Source organism: Cygnus olor, chromosome 3 (genome assembly GCF_009769625.2).
Source record: "Cygnus olor isolate bCygOlo1 chromosome 3, bCygOlo1.pri.v2, whole genome shotgun sequence".
Classification (NCBI taxonomy): Eukaryota; Metazoa; Chordata; class Aves; order Anseriformes; family Anatidae; genus Cygnus; species Cygnus olor.
The window spans coordinates 81580507-81587601 of record NC_049171.1 but is presented as its reverse complement, the minus strand read 5'-3'; the positions used below and the strand labels follow the sequence as shown (position 1 = coordinate 81587601).

Here is a 7095-nt window from a genome sequence, read left to right as displayed (position 1 = left end):
GACTAGGAATAATTTTATGAAATGAAATCCATTGTTCAAGTCATTCTTCTTAGATTACGTGACAAAAGCTCATCTGCACGCCCACAGAAGAGCAAAGAGACAACTGAAAAATTTATTGTACGTTAAAGATTTTGATATGGAGCAAGCTTCTCCCTGCCCGACCCTAATGTTCAGCTTTTTCTGTGGTCATTATTAACTCACTGAAAAGGATGTGGAAGGAGGGGGGCACCCAGGAAAACCTCAGGGGGCACAGGTCCAGCCATTTCTGTGCCTTTTGACAGGGTGAAGTAACTAAACATCCACCACCACAGGGATTCCTCTCACATAAAATTTCCTCTGGACGTTGTCCTTCAGTTACTATATCCCTGGCTCAACAGATAATTAACCCATTTTCAGTGAAACTGTTTCCACTCAAGATTTCTGCCTCCAAACTTATTTGTCTCAAATTCCTAGTCTGACACACCTCCTAGCACTACCAGTCACACTAGCTAGAGCAGGTATTGAATTACCCTAGCACAATTAAGACAAACTCATGGGTTGGTTGAACCTGGTAGAAGTACCTTGTGTGTTGTTGAGAGCCACAGGCTTCTCACACAGGGATGTAAGAGTGTGGGACAGACCAGTGAGCTGCATAGGGAAAGGTCCTTGGGTCCTGCAAACATCTGCAGGTTGGCTACTTGGAAGCCTTTGGATTGGGGCAGAATGTGGTGGATCTGACTTCCAAGAACAGGAACATTTAGACATATGTTAACCTGACTAGCCCTTCATTTAAGCCAGTGGAATAAGCAAGTCACCGAGAATGTGAAAAGTGAACTGTCAAGGATAGTAAATGAAGGTATCTGATAAATGTAGTGTTGGAAGAAGCAAGTCACTGCTGCAAAAAGCAAGTCAAGCAATGTAGCTGCAAAGGGAAGTATAGAGTTGGTGCTGATTTTGAATAATGTGTTTCTTCTCCAAGCATGTGTCATTTTGAGAAATCAAAGGGCGTGTTTACACTCAGCGTTCACCTTAGATTCATTTCCTTTGCATCACATGGTATTATCCTCATTCTACATAGCTCCTCAAACAGGTTATGCAGTTCATATTATGAATTTGAAAACCAAAAGTAGATACTAATGTGTGTTAGATACAATTGCTGGAACTTCTTTTAAAAGCACTTCTGTTGGTTTTTGTTTGGTTTTACTTTTTTAAATTAGTAAAATAATGAACTTATATAAAATTGCTTTCTTTTGCATTGACAAATTCAAAAGCTTTTTGATAAATGATGGAAGGGAATATTTATACTACTATTGCATTTCTCCTGTTATCCAGTGCTGTTTACACTAAAGAGATTTTTATCTCTAGACATGCATATAACCTACTATGTTTGATTTTCAGTGAGAAATTTAACATTAAAAACACTGTTTTGCATAAGGAATACTTAGCAACCGTGTTACTTACATATAATCTAATGTATGGTGCCTGAAGATGTTGCAAGTGATTTCCTTGTATGCTTGCTCTGGTAGAAGATAGCAAAATGAAACACAGCAGTGTTAATAAAAAATACTGACAAATTAAAACCAGTCAAGCTGTCATGCTGTGACATTTCTTGTTGGGAAACAAAACATTTTCTTGACAAGGCATATGAGCTTTGACTCCTTTTATTTATCCACTTCTCTGCTTGTACCCATCAATTTTTATGTTTCTATATTACCTATGTGAAAAATGTTCTGACAAATTACAGTTTAAAAAAAAATCCCCCTGCAAAGCATCCTGAACCATCACCTTTGCCTAGAAACTGATGAATGTCATTACATTGGTTCTGTGAAATGGGGTTTATTTAAGATACTTAGCACATAGCAAAGATGTTAAATAGTGGATGGGAATCTGTTGTACAACATAACTACATTTCTTATGAGCTTCTGGAATACAGTTAAAGAACCACAAAGAAGACAAATCTTATCTCTGTCCATAATTCACACAGAAGTTAAAAATGAACCATTTTGAGATTTCAAAACAGTCTACATTCAATATTTGTGGTGTCTGAATTTTTTTGTCAACTAAATGAGAGGAAGAGGTTATTTTGATGCAGTATTCTGCTTGGATTTGTAACAATGAAATTTAAATATTCACCAAGATTGGAACCAACAAAATTCCAAATACTCACTATCCCTGTCCAAAGTTTTAGAGTTTTCTCAGTTATTGTTCCAATTAAAAAAGTAGGGGTGAGGAGGAGCACATGGGTTAGTGAACTTCCTTAAATGTTGATAACAATAAAGCTAGACTTTTTTTTTTAATAGTTCATCTAGAAAAAAAAAATTAAAGCATTGAGGAAGATATAACAGACTACCAATGGAAGACTTCAATCTGGTATACAAAGTATCCCTGAATTCTGAGTGGAAATGAATTCAGGTTGATCTTGAAAAAAAAAAAAAAAAAAAAAAAAAAAAAAAAAAAAAAAACAGTTCTGCCTGGATGAAAAAATGCAAGACAAAAACACAAAGTAAACCTTTTTGAAAATGTTAGAATATACCATCTTGGTTGTTTGAACTAGAAATCTTATATTTCAGTTTAAATTACACTTGTTCCTTCAAAATATTAACCAAAATAAAAATGATGAAAGAATTTCATAAAGCAAAGTAAAACAACCTTTATGGAGTCAAGCAGGCTATATCTATTTTTTCCCTAAGCAGCTGTTTCTTATTTTTCATTTTCCAAAGTCATGCTGTTCAAACAGAAGTAATATATTTCTACAGCCTCTGATTCAATCATCTAGAAAAAAAAAAAAAAAAAAGTAGTACATGCATCTCAGAGTGACAGGTAGATAGAAATATTACAGTAAATTTCAGTATTCTGATACATTATGGTCAAGCTTAAATAGCTGGCAATAGTAATCCATAATCACAATTTCAGTGTTTCTGGATTTCTAGCAAAAAAAAAAAAAAAATGCCAGCGTTGACAGTTTTACTTTGTTGTTCTTCATAAACCAGATATCATCATTACAACCTACAACTTTAAAAGGCCAACTATAGCACACCAGTGACATCTCATTTCCTTCATCTTATGAATGTGCAGATTAGAAATCTGCACACAACACCAATAGGTACCCAAATGTCTCAACAGGAAAACATCTTCAGAAAATGGCATGTGTTAAATGGAAGGCATTACTAATATTGGTACCTTTAGAGTTCAAACTTATTTCTACAGTTGTGTAAAAGAGCTTGGAAATATATAGGACATTTTTTGAATACTTATGTGTCTGTTAAGGCAGGAGTGAATATGCACATCTGGAGGAAGATGCAAATAGGGCCAAATAAATAGTTCCATTTAACAGTGTTTTGGGATGGCCAGACAGGTGGAACCTCTGTTCATAAGTGATGAAGGAAGGATGCAAGTTTAGTCTATTAACTACAGAACTATCCACCCTAACCTGCTTTTTACTGATCTCTAACTAGGATGACAGACTGCAGACACTGTGCTTAGCTGAGCATTTACTGAACAGATAGCCTTCAAAGTTTTATTTAAATATTTATGTGATGTTAATTCCCTACCATATTTCATTTTTGTATTTGTAGTTACCTGTTATTAGTCAAGAGCTGCATACAGGGAGAGTAGTTTTATTTTTTATGAGGGGCAATAGATATAAATGTAAGGTTATACAATTAGTTTAAGATTGAAGTGATCATAAGTAACAACTGTTTTCTTCTATGTTTTTTAGGTTTGGTTACACGTGTTGTTTAGGTTTGGTTGCATGTGTTGTTTCAGTATCTTTTCACACAAGCTAATGTATATAAATGCTAATAAGTAAAATTCTACAAATTCAAGTCAAAAGTGCATTTCTCTCTCTGCATATCACCCACATATATCTGTTGATCCATTGTGCAGAAGGAACACAACTTAAAGGAAAGTGTTGGAAAGATTTCCAAGATTTTCAGTAATTGTAATGATGATTAGCAGAAACACTGCAGGTGCATATGAAAGCAGTCAGCACCATGGCTAGTGGGTCAGACAACCGGGAGAATAGATTAATTTATCCTCGTATATAAATGGTATTTTTAAGTTGTTTTCATGTGGGTGTGTTTTTGGGAGGGGAGTATGTTTTTTTTTGGGTTTTTTTGTGTGTGTTTTTTTTTTTTTATTTTTAGGAAGCCTCAAGTATATCAGTAGGCATTCTACAGAATAAATGTCACTTGAATAGTGTTTTCAGTTGAGATTTTGCTCAGATAAAAATGCTACTGCTTTGTAGTCAGTCTGTGCATAAAATTGCATATCTTACAGCTAAGAAAGTTTTCTCGAGTGTCAGCTTTCTAAATTAGCTTTTACCTCTTCCTTTTAAAAACAGTTCTTAAGTGTTACTAGGGGCACACAAGTCTGAGTGCCCAATTTTTGAAGAGTTAGAGAAGAGTGTAGGAACCAAGTGTAAGGCAACTACAGGAGTGAAGGAAGCCCCATACTCGAGGGATGTAGAAGAGAAGAGACAATTTACACACCGGAAACAAAATGAGAACTCTTTTCTCCACTGCAGCCTCTTCAACATTGTTACTCATTCTATTGCCTAGGAACCACAAAAAGCAGTCCAGCCCTTTTCTCATTCACTTGATTCATGTCATCTACTGTTCACAACACTGTTAGATACCCACTTGTTCCCACTGAGTCCCCTCAGCTCTCCTCTCATTGTTTTACGAACAGAAAACTAAAGTCTAAGTTGACAAAACTGAACATCACGTACACTTCTGCAGATCTTTGGGGTTTCTGTGACTGCTGAGAAAACAGTTTTGTAGTAGCAACAGAAAAATACAGCAAACTACCTTTTTCCTATAATCCCTGTGCAATAGAGAAAATTATCTTTGAATCTCAAATTAAAAAAAAAATAAAAAAAATAAAAAGAACCTGGATAGACCATGAACTTAAAGTACCTCGTTTCTACCTAAAACATGCTTTACTACTCAAGTGCACATTTATAAGAGTATCAGTTCATTTAGTGTCAGAAAGACTAGTTTTGATTGTGTTTTGGCTAAAGTCTCTCCTTCAGACATGTATATCCTCTAAATATCTCCTTATAAGTTAGTGGAGCAACTTAGACTTTTTCAAACAATATAAAAGGGTTGGATACTCCTGAAAGTTTTAACATCAAGAAATATTTTAATATAGCATAGAATTTCTTTCAGCGTTCTTATTTCTTGAATTAGCACCCTCAGTAATGGTCATAACATGGTCCCCATAAAAACATAGGTATTGGTAAGACATCTTCATTTTCCAAAGCGGAACAGTAAATAACTAGTAACAAAATCAGTATAACTACATAAATATGAAGCAGTCATTCAGCTTAAACCCAAGGAAAGAAAGTTCTATATCCTTCTAGCAGAGAAAAGCTCTGATTTCCATTGTCTTTCAATTGGTAGATGTTGAACATCATTTGGCCACCAGTTCTCAGAACCTGTTTTCTGTGTATAAAGAGAACACAAAGCATTATCAATAGATTTATAGAGCTCCCAGACATTTCATGTCTTAAACTTGCATGTACCTGCAGAAAAGCTCAGGGTCCATTGGTCTAACAGAAATACACCTCACTTCTGAGAAGTCAATTTCCAGTCTAACTTTTCTTCTAAAACACACCATATCCTCTGAATTTCTCTAGAAAAAGAAAAGGATAATGGAGCTATATTTAAAATCCCTTATGGTTCCAGATTTTTTTTTTAAACAAACCATGATTATACCCCAGGTGATATTAGAATATTTTTATTGCATTGGCCACTATGCCATACTGTCTCTGCCAACTGAACTCTCATCATTTCATTAAAATTTGACTCTTGCCCATAATTCCTTCCTTTTCTTCTTGGGTTATTTATTAATAAATGTCCCAATATCTGTTGTCTTCAGGGATAATACAGACATAGAATCACTACTACAGCTGAGGTGAAAACAAGATCAAATTTAGCCTGTCAGCTGGCAAAAGTGTGTTTCAAGTCAGGTCTGAATTAGATCTAAAGCTTTTATTGTAAGTCACAAAGGGAACACTTATGTTTAAAAATAGCAAAACTTTTGACTGGGTGTGTTTCAAATAAGCCATATTTTAGTCACAAGACACTGAAAAATTATTTATTTTCTACTTTAAACACATCTAAGTCTAACTCAGATGTGGAAAAAGTTTAAGAAATATGAGTCTAATTTTCTTTTTTATATCTTGGGTCATGAGTGCTAGAGAAGAGTGTAGGAATAAATTTAGAAAAGAACACAAACCTACTTATTATATTGGTTTAGACATTTAAAATAATAATAAAATAGCTAAAGATAAATGAACACATTTGGATCATTTGTTTTTCCTTAACAGCTCACATTTTTCTGCATTGGTATTCTAGTTGACATTTTTGTATTCTTAGGTTCATCAAAAGCAGGCCATCTTCCATTTCTTATCCTAAAGCACAATCCAACAATGCATCCATCAATCCAGATGTATTTTTTTCATTCTTAGTCCTTCAGCTCTGGAGACAGTGAAACATTCTCAAAGAGTCCTTTGAAATGAAAGCAGTGTTTTGTTCCACTTTCCTTTGGCGTTTCCTATTTGCACCCACCCAATTGTCTTTCCACTTTGATCAAACATCTTCAGATCACTGTTGAAAGTATTAGGGAGGACATCAAAAGTCTTACAAAACTTGGTACAATGACATCTACTGTGATTCACAAAACCATAGGTTCAGCAGTGTCACAGTTGGAAACCGAATCGGCCATACTTTACTCCCATGTCCAGGCACTTATCAGTGATTTAATTATGTGTTTGGTCATTTTCAGAGAATGGACATCAAGATGACTGGGACTTTAAGTTAAATGGAATGATCATTCTTCATCTAGACACCTTTCTATGGTTAAATGTCATTGCTGACTAATACTACAGTCTTCCAAAACTTTGGTAGTTAAACTTTGGAGATGAAGAATATTAGTCTTCTTTCCTACGTGACATTATTATTCTTCTCACAGGCACATTATAGATGTACACACATATACATGTATATGATTTTATGTACTACAGCAGGTAAGTATAGTAGGAATGGGGAGTGAATACACTTATTTCCTGCGCAGAAATTCACGAAAAACTTGCAATTAAAGAAATAAAAAACA

The 7095-nt window shown here is 34.7% G+C and overlaps 1 long non-coding RNA gene across 1 annotated transcript; it reads right to left on the bottom strand.

Moving 5' to 3' along the window:
- Positions 1-4111: 4111 nt before the first annotated feature.
- LOC121067731 lies at positions 4112-6366 on the bottom strand. The gene is made up of 3 exons (XR_005818421.1): positions 6316-6366; positions 5504-5613; positions 4112-5423 (listed from the first exon to the last, which is right to left on the bottom strand). It is a non-coding gene; the product is annotated as an uncharacterized LOC121067731 (long non-coding RNA).
- Positions 6367-7095: the final 729 nt, after the last annotated feature.